We start from the raw sequence: 17,812 nt of genomic DNA, 5'->3' as shown, positions 1-17,812 counted from the left end.
GCTGGTCTTAGCCATATAGGCTAGTGTGATGGGAGGCGAGCAGCAGGTGGATTGGTAAGGTCCTTGTGTAGCGGCAGGCTTGGGTTGATGTAAACCTTTTCCAGAAGCTTTCGTGTGCAATCTCCTTATGTAAGGGGGCGGGATGTTCAAGACTGAAATCAATATCAAGGGATATGAGCATAGTGCAGGAAAATGAAGTAAAAGATCAGCCACTGAATGGCAGAATGCATTTGAAGGACTGAGTGGTGTACCTTTCCTGTTTCTTAAGTTATGTCATATTTGTCTTTATAATATTCATGTGAAAGGCCCTGGGATGATTTATGTTTTGAAGGCAGTACATAAATGGAAATTGTTGTTGCTCCATTTAGTTTAAATGTCCTGTGTTACATCATAAAGTAGCAATAAAGTTTAATTTCAAATGAAGTTGCATTGAAAAATTGGTCATAGTTCAGGCATCATGAAGCTGCTGTTAAGCTGAGTAAATTATCAAATGTTATTTTGTTATCATGGAAACAACTTATTGTGTGTGAAATAAATTGCACAGCAAATGCAGAAAATAGTCTCCTCCTGACACCTCATAAAATTACACTTGCTCCTAAATTCTGGTCACGTTTGCTATTGGTTCTTGGTCCTAGAAACAGGAAATGCTTGTTCTTGACTTTTGCTGGTATTGTTTCCTATTACTTCACACTTCAGATTTTATAAAGTTGTTAATTTAAAAGATCCCATCCCACTCAATAAATTATACCTTATTTTTGGTCTTTACCTTTCAGGGTACACAAGACACATGGAAACAATTGTAAAATGTAAAATTTCATCGTACCTTTTTACGGTTTATCGTGTTCAGCAACTGTCCAGTTTCAGGGCCATTATTTTCAAAATGTTAGAAGATAGTTGTGTACTATTGAAAAAGGGGCTTTGCGCCTGATACTACATGTCAAGTTCTTTTGACACCTGTTAAATTGTTATATTTTAATCTCTTTGGAATGGTGTTCCAACCGTTTGCTTTTCAGAATGATCTTTCCACTGTTATTTCATTTTTCAGCATTCTTTAATTTTTCTTTTGGGTCTTCTTGCATCCAGTCGTATAATTGATTAGTTTCCATGCATTTCTAAAGCTGTTACCCTCATTTTATTATCTTAACTATCAAACTACCTACAGTAGTAGTTGGTTTCAATTTGGTCTCTTCGTTTTCAACTCACTTCATTCTTCTAATATAACCATAAGACCATAAGACCATAAGACATAGGAGTGGAAGTAAGGCCATTCGGCCCATCGAGTCCACTCCGCCATTCAATCATGGCTGATGGGCATTTCAACTCCACCTCCCAGCATTCTCCCCATAGCCCTTCTCCCCATAGCCCATAACATATGGTCCTTTTTGTCTCAAATGGTGTTTGGTAATCTTAGTGGAATTCTAACGGGAGCAGCCGCAGAATACAAGCAATAATTACTCTCTGATATTGCTCTTAACTTTTCCTACCATTGCTCCTCACTCCATCAAAAATAAAACTAAATTATTTTAGTTTGCTCAGTGGCTGTGTCATGGTTGAGACACCAACACGGGGGACTTAATACAACAAGAACAGCAACATGTCTTCATGTTGAGCTTTTAATATAAGAAACAATCCTAGGATGATTATGAAGCAAAATTTGAGACTGAGCCCCGTAAGGAGATAATATGGTAGATGATCAAATCTTGGTCAAAGAGATATGTTTTAAGCAATTTTTTAAAAGAGGAAATCAAGGTAGAGAGATGGAGGTGTGTAGTGAGGGAGTTCAAGAGTTCAGGGCCTTGTCAGTTGAAGGTTAACCACCAATAGTGGTGTGATGAAAATCAGAGGGATCAGAACTGGAGGAGCAAAGATATCTGAGGGTTATGCGCTGGAGGAAGTTGCAGGTAAATAATGTTTATTGTCATAAGTAGGCTTACATTGCAATGAGGTTACTGTGAAAAGCCCCTAGTCACCACATTCCAGCGCCTGTTCTGGTACACAGAGGGAGAATTCAGAATGCCCAACTTAAGTAACAGCATGTCTTTTGGGACCAGTGGGAGGAATCCGGAGCACCCGGTGGAAACCCGTGCAGACTCCGCACAGACAGTGACCCAGCCGGGAATCAAACCTGGGACCCTGGTGCTGTGCAGCCACAGTGCTAACCATGCAGATAGAGAGGGGGAGAAGGTGGAGGGACTTGAAAACAGGGATATGAATTTTTAATTTGAGATGATGCTTAACTGGGAGCTAGTTTAGATTAGTCAGGGCAACTTACAGAGTACTGCATGGCCTGGATAGAGTGGACGTGGAGAGGATGGTTCCACTTGTAGGAAAAACTAGAAACAGAGGACACAATGTCAGACTAAAGGGACGATCCTTTAAAACAGAGATAAGGAGGAATTTCTTCAGCCAGAGGGTGGTGAATCTGTGGAACTCTTTGCTGTAGAGGTCAAATCACTGAGTGTCTTTAAGACAGAGATAGATAGGTTCTTGATTAATAAGGGGATCAGGGGTTATGGGGAGAAGGCAGGAGAATGGGGATAAGAAAATATCAGCCATGATTGAATGGCAGAGCAGACTACATGGGCCGAGTGGCTTAATTCTGCTCCTATGTCTTATGGTCTATCAGGCTTTTTAGATGGGAGAAGACTCTGGATCTTTTCAATGGTCCGTTAAATTCCCATAAATCCCAGGTGACTATTCTGATGGAGAGATGGTTTCTGTCCCCCCTCACCCCCCCACTGTGGGGTCAGCTATAGTTACTTTGTGAATGTGGCCCTGCAAACCCAGGTTTCCCTTTGTTCATGGGCCATCAAGGATGGCTGTCGTCGCATTGCTCTTTTTCCAACCGTCTCTATGTCTCTACTTACAACCTTTTCAATCAGCATTCTACCCTTTCTCTTTTTGTTCTCCCCCCCCCCCCCCAAAGTTTGTGCAAGTCCACATTGTTCCTAGTTTTCTCTCACTATTTGTTCGAAGTCCATTCTTTCCGACAAATACGTTTGCTTCCTCAAGTGTATTGAAATAGAATTCTTTATCATTGTATGTGACCCATAGTCTTGCCGAGAATAACATGCCAAATCATAACTTACTTTTAAACAATGCAGCTTTGGCTCCGTTAAACTGCCTGGCCAGGTCGGCTCCACTGTCCACATGTGCAGATGATGTGCCCTTCCCACTTACATGACCTCGCCCACCTCAGACCCCGTCCCTTGTCCTGGAATTTGTTGCAGCTTCACTATTATTGCCTGTGGTGGTTCCCCCAACTTGGGCTGGTTTAGCACAGTGGGCTAAATAGCTGGCTTGTAATGCAGAACAATGCCAGCAGCACAGGTTCAATTCCTGTATCGGCCTCCCCGAACAGGCCCCGTAATGTGGCGACTTGGGGCTTTTCACAGAAACTTCATTGAAGCCTACTTGTGACAATAAGTGATTATTATTATTTATTGTTGGAGTGACCTGTGGGTCTGGTCCGCCTCTGTGAGCTTGGAGAAATGCTCCTCCCTGACCAGTTTTCTCAGCGCATTTGAAATACATTTCGCTGGGTTCCTACCCTCTGGTAGCCCGATGATCTGAAGGTTCTGCCGCCGTGACCTGTTTTCTTGGTCATCCACCGTGCTCTTTTGCACCTTCTGAGTCGCCCACCAACCTTGCAACCTCGGTTTCGAGTGAGGCGATCCACTCATGCAATTTGGTGACTGTTTTCTTCAGGTCCCGCACCGTCGCTTCCTGGGCCTCCAGTCTCTGCTCCGCTCTGCCCAGTGTTCCCTTTATGCAGGCCAGTGCGGCCTCTATTGCCGACATGAGGTCCTCTTTTATCGTGTCTCTGTGAGTTTGGAGTTCTGCAGTACCTCTGGGGTTGGTGTCTTCTGTTGTTTGCATTTGCTGGCCTTGCGGCCTGGCACTGGTTTGCAAGCATCTCTTTCAGTTGAGTGAGAGTTACATCGGGGCATGTTTTTATACTTTTGGTGCTGTTCGACGGGTTACAAAGGTCTAGTGAGACGTTTCTAGGAGAGAGCCACTTTACATGGGACCGCTCAGCTAACGGCAGTCATCGGAACTCGGGGCAAGAGTCATGGGTGACCGGAATTTAGAATTCCTACAGTGGAGAAGGAGGTAATTCTGCCCATAGAGTCTGCACCAACCCTCTGGAAAAAGCACCCTATCTCGGTCCACTCCCCTGCCCCATAACCCCACCTAACCTGCACATCTTTGGTAGGAAACTGGAGCACCCTGGGGAAACCCACGCAGACATGGGGAGAAAGTGCAAACTCCACTCAGATAGTCACCCAAGGCTGGAATTGAACCTGGGTGGGCAGCAGTGCTACCAATGTGCCATTGTGCCGCCCAAATTTGCAGTGTGTTAGGATATGGGCAACAGAATTTGGTGACATCATGTTTATGTATTTCACAAACCAGAATCCTCTCTTTCCCTTTTCCCACTGCTGTGCATCTAACAGCCTTTCGTTGTCGGAGTGGTCCTCTTTGAATGTCTTTGACTGCAATTTTGTTTTCATACTTGAGGGCTGAACTTGATGGTGACTAATCATTGAGATCACTTCTAGAGTCCTCCATTCCAAGGTTGCAATTGGTTTTGCTACTCTGGAAGATTCTAGTGCCGTGACTATATATCTGAATATGATTGTTATGACAGGAAACTACCTTGATTCCTGTCTGCTAGATTAGCAACAGTTTCTATCAACTTTATTTTAACTTCTCTTCAGTGGATGGCACCTTCCTCTTAGATCTGAACCCTGGTACTGCCTTACTTCAATTCTGCTCCATTGTGTACATCTAATGGCTGCTGATCCAAAACCGTGCATCGCTGCTCCCTCATTTATCCATTTCCATTGATACCTTCTGTTAGGTACCAGGCTCGCACAAAGAATATACGAGGAGGCTTCAAAAGGGTCCGCAATTAAAGATAGTCGCCAAGAAATGTCATAATTTAATTCAAGTAAAGGTCAAATGTGTTCGGAACAAAATGCAGTAAATGGAGACAGAATAAAGGAATCAAGTTAGAAAGCGAAAAAAGTTTGAATTGATCACTGAAGATTTACTGAATGTTTCCATGCAGTGTGAAGTCGTTAACGGAATGAATTAAGTAATAGAACTTTTAAAGGGGTGCTGTAGCACAGTGGTTATGTTTCTGGCTGTAATTTTGGAGCCCCTAAATTAATAAACTGTCGATTTGAACCTGGGTTTCCACTGGGTGCTCCAGTTTCCTCCCACACTTCAAAGATTAGGTGGATTAACCATGCTAAATTGCCCTTAAGTGTCCAAAAAAGGTTAGATGGGGTTACTGGGTTATGGGGATAGGGTGGAGGAATGGGCTTAGGTCGGGTGCCCTTTCCAAGGACCGGTGCAAACTCGATTTGCCGAATGGCATCCTCCTGCACTGTAAATTCTATGATTCCGTTTGAGAATGTGATTTTTTAAAACGAAGATATCTGTGAATCACAAAATCAAACAAACACAAAATGTTTGCAGCACAGGAGACCTTTTGGTCTGGCCTGTCTGTGCTAGCTCTCCAAATGTGCACTTCAACGAGTGTCATTCTCCTGCCTTCTTTCTCCCTGTGATCCTGCAAATTCTTCCTTTACTGATATTAAACCAATTCTTTCTTGCATGCCTTGATTGAATCTGTTTCCATCACACTCGGGGGCAGCGCATTCCTGATCTTAACCGCTCTGTTGCGTAAATAAATTTATCCTCTTGTCTACAGTGCTTCTTTTGCCACTGGCCTTAAATCTGTGCCCTATTGTTTATTCCACCAGTGGAATCAGTTTACCCTATCTATTCTGGCCAGACTCTTCAGGATTTTGAATATCTCTCTCAAATCTCCTCTCCAAGGAAACAGTCCCAACCACTTCAATGTATCCAAGTAACTGAAGTTTCTCATGCCTGGAACTGTTCTATTGAATCTTTTAGCACTCCGTATAATGCCTGCACAAGTTAACAAAAAGCTGATGGCAGTAAACATGTCTAGGAAATTGTCAAGTTGTCACAAAAACCTGTCTGGTTCAGGAGTGCTCTTTTGTGAAGGATACCTGATATCCTTGCCCTGTCTAGTCTATGTGTGACTTCAGTCGTATACCAATGTGCTAATTTCTTCAAGACACTCATTTGTGTCAGGCCATTCTCTGTCCCGTAGCAATATGGAATAACTTCACCATCAGGACTGTAGTTGTTCGACATGTCTCACTGTCACCTTGGGATTGGACATTTTTTCTCTAGAAAATAGAAGGCTTAAGGGCCTTTAAGATCATGGAAGGGTTTGATGAAGCTTCCAAAAGAGATGTTTTTGATGCCAGGGGTGATCAGGAGAACTAGGAGCCACATACATAAGGTATTCGCTTATAAATCAAATACGGATGTCAGTGGAAAATTCTCACGCCATAGAGTGAGCATACTGTGGAAGTTAGTGAGGTGAACAGCATCAATTCATTTCAGGTAGCTGGATCAACACATTAGGGAGAAAAGAATAGGTGATGATGCTGGTAGGTTTAGATGAAGGAAGGTGATTGGATGCTCTTGTGGAACATAAACATCAGCATGGACCAGTCTGGCTGAATGGCATGTTTCTGGTATGTGATATTTGGAGTATGATTATTTAAAATGTTATCTCTTCTTCTCTAACTTGATTAGAGATTGGGTTTCTTCAAATGATTTGTTTACTTGGGGATGATTTTTGTTACTGCTTTGGCTCCTGTTTTTACCAGAAATTCATATTCTTATGGGTTTTCTTTTTGTCATTGCAGAGATTTGTACATCTGATACAGACCTGTACAGCAAATTGGCTGCTCATGCTGCTATCTTTATTTGAGCTACTCCAGTCTAACTTTCTGCCTGGCGTACTTCTATTTGTTCTTGCAACCTTTAAGCTAAGACTAATGTTTGCTGTCATAATTCTATAGTCTGACCCAATGGTATTAAGTGAGTTGTAAGCTTTAGCATTCCTGACGCTGTTTTTCCACTTTTTCCATACTAAGATGTAATCCAGCTGGACTTTCTTAGCATTTGGGGATTTATATGTCCAACATTTTCCTCTTTTCTTTGTCAAGTTATTATTTGTGGACTAGAGGTTAAATTCCATGATGTAATCAAGAAGTAATTTTCCGTTTCTATTTGTATCATCATGAAATGAGTAGCAAGCTATCTTTTACTCAGCCTTGTATTCCTTTCCCCTCCAATAAGCAAGCGTTTGAGGTGGATCAATTCTGTTGTCCTTTATAATTCTTCATAAAATTGTAGTTGATTAGCATAGCAAGTTATTATGATGACCGGTTGCTTGCTGGAGAATTCTACAACAGATATTATGGTGTTAATTACATCTACAGATTGAAGACATTTTGCCGTGCCTATGTTGTGAAGGATTCCTACTCCTTCTGAGGCTCTTGTATTATCTTTGTTGCAAAATCTGTAACATCTATCATGTGTGGCTTGAAGGGGGTCTTGGAGGTGGTGGTGTTCTCAAGCACCTGCCCCTAGCTTTCATAAATGGGAGCTCTTTGAGTTGTATTTTGTGGAGAAGGCATTGACCTGAGAAGACTATTAAATTTGGATTAAAAAATTCCAGTTATTTATTTTATCTACACATTATAGTGCAGAGAGGGACCATTCTTCTCAGAGTTTGGGTGAGATAAACAGAATGAAATAGGTTCATTAAGGCTACAGTTTCAAACCCCACACACAGCTCCAAAAACTATACCTGGATTCTCTTGCCAAAGAAAGAAACAGCTGCTGGAGAAATTCCAGACATGCTTGCCACCCAATGTCACGGAGGTCATGGGAGACACAGACAATTCCACCAATCTATTCTATTGCAATCTATTTCCATCTCAAATCGCCTGAATGTGGTGGCAGAGGCTGTAAACCAGTCGGGGCTGGTTTAGCACAGGGCTAAATCGCTGGCTTTGAAAGCCGACCAAGGCAGGCCAGCAGCACGGTTCAATTCCCGTACCAGCCTCCCCGAACAGGCGTCGTCGGAATATGGTGACTGGGGGCTTTTCACAGTAACTTAATTTGAAGCCTACTTGTGACAATAAGCAATTTTCATTTCATTTTCAAAAGGTAATCAAGGTATGGATGGGCATTGGAGGAGGCCATTTTTCTGTTCATATTGAAAAATCATATTTACCTGCATTGCATTGTGGAATTAATTTGGGGTTCTGAGGTAAGACTTTACTGCTACCTTTACTGCTACTTCGAATTCCGAGCAATGAAGGGGATTGTAATTCAGTTTAGAGCTATGAAGAGAAAAGGTCAAGAGGCCAGTTTAGAGACTCATGGACTCAGAGATGATGGAAGATGCATTTTCACTATGTATGGACACACAGTTCCTCAGTGTTGTGTGGCACTATCACACACTAAATGGGATAGATTTTGAGCAAGTGTGGCAACTCGACTGGGCAACCACGAGGTTCTGTGAACCAGCAGCAGCAGTAGAATTGTACTCACCTGTAATCTGTAACCAGCATATCTCCCACTCTACCAGTACCAATAAGCTAGGGGATCAACACTGTTTCAATGAAGAGTGCAGAAGGGTATGCCAGGACAAGCACCAGACACACCTAAATATGAGGTGTCAACCTGGTGAAGCCACAACACAGGACGACCTGCATGTGATTGACAGAGCGAAGTGATTTTGCAACCAAAGGATCAGATTTAAGTTCTGCAGTTCTGCCACATCCAACTGGTGGACAATGAAACAAATCATTGGAGGAGGAGGCTCCATACATACAAAGAACAAAGAAAATTACAGCACAGGAACAGGCCCTTCGCCCCTCCCAGCCTGCACCGATCCAGATCCTTTATCTAAACCTGTCTCCTATTTTCCAAGGTCTACTTCCCTCTGTTCCCGCCCGTTCATATACCCGTCTAGATGCCTCTTAAATGATGCTATCGTGCCCGCCTCTACCACCTCCGCTGGTAAAGCGTTCCAGGCACCCACCACCCTCTGCGTAAAAAACTTTCCACGCACATCTCCCATAAACTTTCCCCCTCTCACTTTGAAATTGTGACCTCTTGTAACTGACACCCCCACTCTTGCAAAAAGCATGTTGCTGTCCACCCTGTCCATACCTCTCATAATTTTGTAGACCTCAATCAGGTCTCCCCTCAACCTCCGTCTTTCCAATGAAAACAATCCTAATCTACTCAACCTTTCTTCATAGCTAGCCCCCTCCATACCAGGCAACATCCTGGTGAACCTCCTCTGCACCCTCTCCAAAGCATCCACATCCTTCTGGTGATGTGGCGACCAGAACTGCACGCAGTATTCCAAATGTGGCCTAACCAAAGTCCTATACAACTGTAACATGACCTGCCGACTCTTGTACTCAATACCCCGTCCGATGAAGGCAAGCATGCTGTATGCCTTCTTGACCACTCTATCAACCTGCGTTGCCACCTTCAGGGTACAATGGACCTGAACTTCCAGATCTCTCTGTACATCAATTTTCCCCAGGACCCTTCCATTGACCATATAGTCCGCTCTTGAATTTGATCTTCCAAAATGCATCACCTCGCATTTGCCTGGATTGAACTCCATCTGCCATTTCTCTGCCCAACTCTCCAATCTATCTATATTTTGTTGTATTCTCTGACAGTCCTCGTCGCTATCTGCAACTCCACCAATCTTTGTATCATCTGCAAACTTGCTCACTGATACCTCAATAATAATCCATCTCTGTCTCCCCTAGAAGTCCCCAGTATCACAGATGCCAGTCTTCAGCCAACTGAGTCACTCCAAGAGTTATCAAGAAGCACTGTTACTTCATAGCACCAAGGACTCTGGTTCAATTCCAGCTTTGGGTGACTTTGTGGAGTTTGCACATTCTCCCCATGTCTGAATGGGTTTTCTCCATGTGCTCCGGTTTACTCACACAGTCCAAAGATGTACACTTTAGTTGGATTGGCCATGCTAAATTGGCCCTTAGTGTCCAAGGGTGTACAGGTTATGGGATCGAGTAGGGGAGTAGGCCTCAGTAGGGTGCTCTTTTGGAGGGTCGGTGCAGACTCGACGGGCCATATAGCTCCTTCTGCACTAAGAATTTGATGATTTTTATGAAGCGGCTGAAATCACTGGGCACAGCTATGGACCTTGATAATATTCTGGAAATAGTAGTGAAAAGACTTGTGGAGCTGAACTTGCTGGACCCCGAGCCAAGATGTTCCAGTACAGCTACAGCGATTACACTAAAAGCAGGACAAATCCAACCTGCCCAATTACCGACTCTTCGTTCTACACTTGATCATCAGTAAATTGATGGAAGGGATCATCAACAGTGCTATCAAGTTACACATGCTTAGCAATAATATGGGGCAATAATTAGGGGCTAGTTTAGCTCACTCGGCTAAATCGCTGGCTTTTAAGTTCGATTCCCGTACCAGCCTCCCCGGACAGGCGCCGGAATGTAGCGACTAGGGGCTTTTCACAGTAACTTCATTGAAGCCTCCTCGTGACAATAAGCGATTTTCATTTCATATGCTCAATTTGGGTTCCATGAGGTCCACTCAGCTCATGACCTCCTTACAGACTTGGTTCAAACATGGACAAAACAGCTGAACCGCAGAGGGATGGTGAAAGTGACGTTGACTGCGTGTGTCATCAAGGGTCGGCATGCTAAATTGCACCTTAATATCCAAAAGGTTAGGTGGTGTTACTGGATTAGGGGGTCAGGATAGAGGCGTGGGCTTAAGTACGGAGTTCTTTCCAAGTGCTGGTGCAGACTCAATGGGCTGAATGGCCTCCTTCCACACTGCAAATTCTATGATTCTGTGAAAGAGCCCAAGCAAAACTGTAGTCAATGGGACTCGTGAGGGGTGGAGGAGTGGGGGCTGTCTTTTCCACTGTTGGAGTCTTACAAAGCACAAAGAATGTTGGATTTCAATCACAATAGAATCATAGAATTCCTACAGTGCAGAAGGAAGCCATTCGGCTTATCGATAGACTCTGCTCTATGCCTGTAATCCCACACGTCTCTGGACACTAAGCGACAGTTTATCATGGCCAATCCGCCTAACCTGCACATTGTTGGATTGTGGGAGGAAACCAGACCCCCGGAGGAAACCCATGCAGACATGGGAAGAATGTACAAACTCCACAGAGGCAGTCAACCAAGGCTGGAATTGAACCTGGGTCTCTGGTACTGTAAGGCAGCAGTGCAAACCACCATGTCAGTGTGCCGTCCAATCATCTCAGCTCCAGAAAATCACTGCATAAGTCTCTGTGGAGTATAATTGGCACAACCATCTTCGGGTTCTTAATCAATGATATTCCTTTCATCATAAGGTCAAAAGTGGGGATGTTCCATGATGATTGCACAATGTTCACCATTCATGACTCCTCAGATACTGAAGCAGTCCATGTTGAAATGCAGCAAAATCTGCACAATATCCAGACTTGGGTTGGCAAGTGTCAAGTGACATTGGCACCACAGGAGTGCCAGGCAGTGACCATCTACAAGGTAGAGTCTAACCATTACCCCCATGACACTCCATGGCATTACCATCACTGAATCCCCTGATATCAACATCCGAGGGTGGGGGGGTCATCACCATTGACCAGAAACTGGACTAGTCATATAAATACTGTGTCTGCAAGAGCAGGTCAGAGGCTAGGAATCCTGCAGCGAGTAATTCACCTCCTGACTCCCCAAAGCCTAATCACTACCTACAATGCCACAAGTCAGGAGAATGTTGGCATACTCTCAACTTGCTTGGATGAGTGCAGCCCCAACGACACTCAAGGAGCTTGACACCATCCAGAACAAAGCAGTCTGCTTGATTGGTACCCCATCCTCAAACATTCTCTCACTCCACTCAAATATAGTAGCAGCAGTGTGTACCATCTCCAGGATACACTGCAGGAACTTACCAAGGATCCTCAGACAACATCTTCCAAACCGAAGACTACTACCATTTTGTCAATGTTGTATTTTATCAGCCACGTGTAACTAAATCTTGGGGATAATGGCCAGGTATTTTGGAAAAAAAGTTGGATGAGTGATTCCACGGATTATGAAAATTCAAAGCACTGTTGCCCAATATTTGAGGAATCCCTTTGCTGTTTGTGCAACCTTGCTGTGAGCAATGGTTGCTGTTTCAATAATAAGAACAGTAACAGTATTATGTTAGGGTATGAGCTGGCTTTCGGTTGATTTAGCAACATGCTAAAATGCTGAATGCAAGGTCTTTCCAAATCGGTGGGGATTCACATTTACAACAGAATATTTCTGCAAGGACTTCGAGATATTCAGCTTAATTTTTGACATCTGCCATTATATTGTTTCACATTACCCACATACCCAGTATAACTATTTGAGATTTCAGTATCTAATCCGATTCTTGTAGTTCATCCATGGCTGCAGATTCACAGTTGACACAGTATAATTTCTTATTGGCAACACTCTTGAGGGTATCCAATGCATTCTTGAATCAAACCTTGTTGCTATAAATATAAAAAAAATGATTGAAGCAGAAGTATCCGAAAGGGTTTCCCCTAAATAAATTTATGAGATTATGGAATGACAGCAAGATTACAGCAGAGAAGGCCATTCAGTTCGTCAAACTCATGCTGGCACTCTGAAAGAGTATTTTAACTAATCCCACTTTCCTGACCTTTCTTGGCCCTGCAATTTGTTTTTCCGAAGGTGTTCATCCAATTCCTTTTGGAAAGCTACAAAAAGTGCTGCGACAATTTCAAATCGTAAAGTTATTGGAGCTGGCGTGTTTTGTGCAAATAAACTGACAGATAAGCCATTTTTTTTTTTACAGACCTGTGAATTACCAGTCCCATTTCAGCATGTTTATTTTACTACCTCAATATAAAGTTATGACTTTGATTTTATTCTATATTTTTCCATTTTTTTGTTCTGCATTGTGGAACAATTGAGTATGAGCTAAGTGCTTTGGCCGTGTTTAACGACCATCTGGAGGCAATTAATATAATTAATATGTGGTGAGGGTCAGTTTCTTATTTCTGTGCATGGAGCAAACAGATATGCAAGCTAAAAGGTAGTGTAAGTTGGAGCCTTTAAGTGCCTGGAGTTTGAAAGAGGCTCAGAAATAACTGGTTAGAAATTTAGTTTGGGAGTAGAAGCAAATCTTTGAAAGATTGGACCAGCTGGCTTGAAACTTATTTTCAGCCTGCTGAATATTGCCTGTTCATTAGGGTGGAAGCAAAAAATGGCTCAAACCACTATAAACACCTGATTTGTGACTGCTGCCATAATATCATGTTTCAGTGTACCAGCTTCCTTGAGCTGTTAACAATTAATTTATCATCTGGAGATGACTTTGTAAAACATGACTTACCTTGGTTCTACCAGGCTGAATGAGAAGTAGCTGAAGTAGTTTACCATCGATTATGGGGGAGATAACTAATATTAAAAATATGAATGGATATATATTGTAGAATGGAACTTGAAATAAGCAACAAGAAAGGATAAGAATAAATGAATGGCACTTGTTAAGGCTTCTCTTTTTCGATGGGAATGTTTTGCAACTATGTCTTATATTTCAGAAAAGCCAGTTTGTGAAGGATAGTCGTGGAGGCAACCTTTACTCAGTAATGCACTTAGTTGGAGTGAAACATCACAACGATCCACATTTTCAATAAATATATTTTCTATATTCTCAAGTGAACATTTGGGGGGTGAGGCAGCGGGTGGCGAAGGAAATGATGGAATGGGTTTTGGGGTACACAGTTGGAGATTGGACTTGGTGGGGGGTCTTGATGGACAAAGGTTTCCCTGTCATCCGTTTTCCTCCTTTGCCTGAGCTTGGGTGGCCTCCTGGTTCTTAGAGCTTCTACTACTGTTACTGCCACAAAATCACAAGTCATGATTTTCAGCTATCTTGGAACGAACTTTGATACGGTAATTGTAATGCAATTTGTAGATGTTAACTGCACCGATGTCTTCTGATTAAGCTTTGTTGAATGCCTTCAATGAGTGTTCGAAGCCCCACATATTGCTGAGGTACGAAGGCAATTGCAGCTCTCTTTAGTGACCTCAATATGTTGTCATCACCAAACCTAAAACTCAATTGTTTTTTTTCTTTGTTATTTGATGGGATCCAGGTGTCACAGGCAAGGCCAGTGTTTGTTGCCAGTCCCTAATTACCCTCTAATTGAGTGGCATTTGATCCGGAGTCGCATGTAGGCCAGACCAGGTAAGGACGGCAGCTTTCCTTCCCTTAAAGACATTAGTGAACCAAATGGGTTTTCACAGCAACGGTTTCATGGTCATCATTGCACTTTTAATTCCAGATTTTTATTGAATTCAAACTTCGGCATCTGCCGTGGCAGGATTCAAACCCCTGCCCCCAGAGCATTACCCTGGGTGTCTAGATTATTAGTCCAGTGACAATACCACAGTACCACAATGCCACTGCTTCCCCAAGTACTTGTTTTATTTCGGATTTCCATCATCCACAGTATATTGCTTTGAGTTTAGTACCTATTTATATTTCTTAATCTGTTGCTGATACTCAGTGTAAGTGAATCAAGGTAATATTTGAAGATACTATCTAAGTGCAAGCATTATATAGAATTGTACGTTCAAGGAATCTGTGACCTTCACATTCATCACAGGGCCAAACTCCTCGTGACTTATCTTCAGAATCCTCAAGGTGTGCATGTTATTTTAAAAATCCTGCTTCTACACTTTGGGCAGTTAATTGCACAATAGTTTGAGTCACACCAAAAGCACTTGTTAACTGTTCTTTCGCCTTTTATTACTATTTCCCTTGAGTATCTGCTGCTCCACAAATTTCCACATTCAAGGGATCATTCTCTGCAATTTCTGCCAAAACATCTTTTCCTCCCCTCCCCTGTTAGCATTCCAAAGCAAGATTGTTCCCTCTGCAACACCCTGGTCCACTCTTAGCACCTCACCCACACCCCAATATCTTCCAATGCAAATTCAGGAGATTTTATTTTTCCTGCCCGTTTACCTCCTCCATCCTCGCTGCCCAAGGCCCTAAATACTCCTTCCAGGTGAAAGAGCAATTTACGTGTACTCCTTTCAATTTAGTATATTATATTTACTTCTTACAATGCTGTCTCCTCTCATTTAGGGACTCCAAACACCGACTTGGTAACCACTTTGAGAACGCCTCCAACCAGTCAGCAAAGATGACCCAGAGCTTCCGGTTGCTTGTCATTTTAATTCTCCACATAGCTCTCACACCAACCTCTCTGTCCTTAGCTTGCTGCAGTGTTCCAGTGAAGTTGAATGCAAGCTCGAGGAACAGCACCTTTTCTTTCGAATAGGCCCTTAACAGTCTTCTGGACACACCGTCCAATAATTTCAAACAATAAACTCTGCCAACAACTCCTTTTCCCAAGCCCCCACCCCATTTTGTTTTTGTTTTTTTTCTTTTTTCTTTGTGTGTACTAACTTTAACCTTGTTTTACATGTTTTTGCTTTCAGACAAAGCTATTCTGCCATTCTCGCCTTGTCCGGACAAATTATATGTTAATTTCCACAGCCATCGCCCCTCCTATTGCCTTTTGTACACTTAAATTTTTTGTTATTTAATCTCTCTTGACGTCCACCCTATCACAGACCTTCCCTTTTGTTCTACCTACCCCTACTCTCGTTTGCTTGCACAAAATCTATTACATTTCCGCCTCCCATCTGTTCTGAAGAAAGGTTCTTGACCTGAAATGTTGGGTGCGATTCTCTGCTCCCGCGGCGGCATTGGGAAGGCCGTCGTGAACTCGGCCGAATTTTATGATGGCGTCGGAGGCCGCTCCTCGCACCCTATTCACCCCCCCCCCGGGGCTAGGAGCGGCGTGCAGTAAGTCTCGGCCGCTGGGCCTTGACGTGGCGTCAAGGCCCGGCACGCCGAGAATGACGCACCCGGCGCGCCTAATGACGTCAGCCGCGCATGCGCAGGTTGGCCGGCTCCAACCCGCGCATGCGCGGTTGCCGTCTTCCGCTCCGCTGCCCCACAAGACGTGGCAGCTTGATCTTGCGGGGCGGCGGAGGGGAAAGAGTGCATCCTTTGGAGATGCCGGCCCGACGATCGGTGGGCACTGATCACGGGCCAGTCCCCTCCCGAGCACGGCCGTAGTGCTCACTCCTCTCTCTGCCTCCCACAAGCCACAAACGAGCCTTTGGCGCCATGTTCACGCCGGCAGCAACCAGGTGTGGTTGCCGCCGGCGTGACAGGTCGGGAACGTCAGGCCGCTCGGCACATCCGGGCCGGAGAATTGCCGGTCGCCGTGAAAAACGGCGAGCGGCGATTCTCCGAGCGGGGTGGGGGTGAGGGGGGGGGGGGGGGGGTGTCAGGGCGGCGTGTCGTGATTTGTCCGGCCCTCCCGTGATTCGCCCACCCAGCGAGGGGAGCGGAGAATTGCGCCCGTTAACTCTTTCTCTCTCCACAGATGCTGCTAGACTTGAGAATCTCCAGCATTTTTTGTTTTTATTTCAGAGTTCTAGCATTGGCAGTATTTATTTTGCTTTTGAACATTTATTTGTTGTTTCTTTTGGGAAACAGTCTGACCATCCCTGAGTAACATTGATGGGGTGGTTATTACTTTGGGATCTTTCACTAGGTCCTTTCGGTGGGATCTTTCGGTGGGATCTTTCGGTGGGATCTTTCGGTGGGATCTTTCGGTGGGATCTTTCGGTGGGATCTTTCGGTGGGATCTTTCAGTGGGATCTTTCAACGGGGTCTTTCAGTGGGATCTTTCAATGGGATCTTTCAACGGGATCTTTTTCATGAGATCTATCAAAGTATAGCGCCAAGAAGCAGATGTGCAGCTTGCCTTTTTAAACTGTACGTTAAGGCACATTCATGCTGGCTAATTGTCTGAAAACTAGAACTTGGCACTTACACAAATCTTGAGGTACCAATCGAGTGACTTTGAAGCAGAGTAAAGTTCTTTCTTTCAAGTGGTTTCAGGCCTCGAGACTGATTCAGATTACTTATGCATTATGATTGCACTGTCTGTGCAAAGCTCACATTGTAATAATAATAGCTTATTGTCACAAGTAGGCTTCAATGAAGTTACTGTGAAAAGCCCCTAGTCGCCACATTCCGGCACCTGTTCGGAGAGGCCGGTGCGGGAATTGAACCTGCGCAGCTGGCATTGTTCTGCATTGCAAGCCAGCTATTTAGCCCACTGTGCTAAACCAGCCCCTTATGGTGGTATACATGTATCCTCGTAGAGAGGAGATTTTATATTAGATGGATCAGTCAGTTGTGTATCCTTTGTGTTTGTAATGTAGCTGACCGTGTTTTAAAGAGCGATGCAGGACATATTCTACAGCATTATTGTGAATTATTTCCTCAGTAAGGTTGATACAGTGCATCTGAGAAACTTGTAATGGGGAAGAAACAGATTTTATATGATTTATATGTAATGGGGAGTCAAGATGGCAAATTAAATACAACCAGAATTACAATTCTCTGAACTACATACCAGGGGTTTTTTGGCTGGAATCTGAGATTTTGAAAATTTAAAGCTGGTGACATCTTAATTCAGGGTGCTAGATTGGACAGCCTGCCACTTGACATGTAATACTCAGCATGCCCACTAGATGGTGTTAGTAGCATTGGAGACTGAGCTGACTCCAGGCCTGTTGGAAATCCAACCTCATGCACTGATTTTACCAATTTTCTACACTTGAAAATGAAATAAATATGATACTGTGTGCCACATAGGACCAAGAATAAGATGTAGACTGTGATTTTTTTTTCAAAATGATTCTTACTTTACTGGCAGTTATAAGGGGAATATTGGGAGTTATAAATGTCACAGGTAGATTTGATACAGTAGCTGTTTGTTACATCTTTT

The 17,812-nt window shown here is 43.6% G+C and overlaps 1 protein-coding gene across 19 annotated transcripts in view; it reads left to right on the top strand.

Annotated features, from left to right (window-relative positions):
- The window catches only part of mpp7a (membrane protein, palmitoylated 7a (MAGUK p55 subfamily member 7)), a 779,450-nt gene that overhangs the window by 254,988 nt on the left and 506,650 nt on the right, over positions 1-17,812 (top strand). Inside the window, exon 4 of one of the 19 annotated variants that reach the window (XM_038798227.1) lies at positions 14,084-14,175. The exons of the other annotated variants lie outside the window; for them this stretch is intronic. The gene's annotated coding sequence lies outside the window, so the exon portion shown is untranslated. The remainder of the gene's footprint in view (positions 1-14,083; positions 14,176-17,812) is intronic. 19 annotated transcript variants of the gene reach the window in all.

The sequence above is a fragment of the Scyliorhinus canicula genome, chromosome 5 (assembly GCF_902713615.1).
Source record: "Scyliorhinus canicula chromosome 5, sScyCan1.1, whole genome shotgun sequence".
In the NCBI taxonomy this organism is placed as follows: Eukaryota; Metazoa; Chordata; class Chondrichthyes; order Carcharhiniformes; family Scyliorhinidae; genus Scyliorhinus; species Scyliorhinus canicula.
The sequence above is the reverse complement of the archived record's forward strand: the minus strand, read 5'-3'. Positions and strand labels throughout refer to the sequence as shown.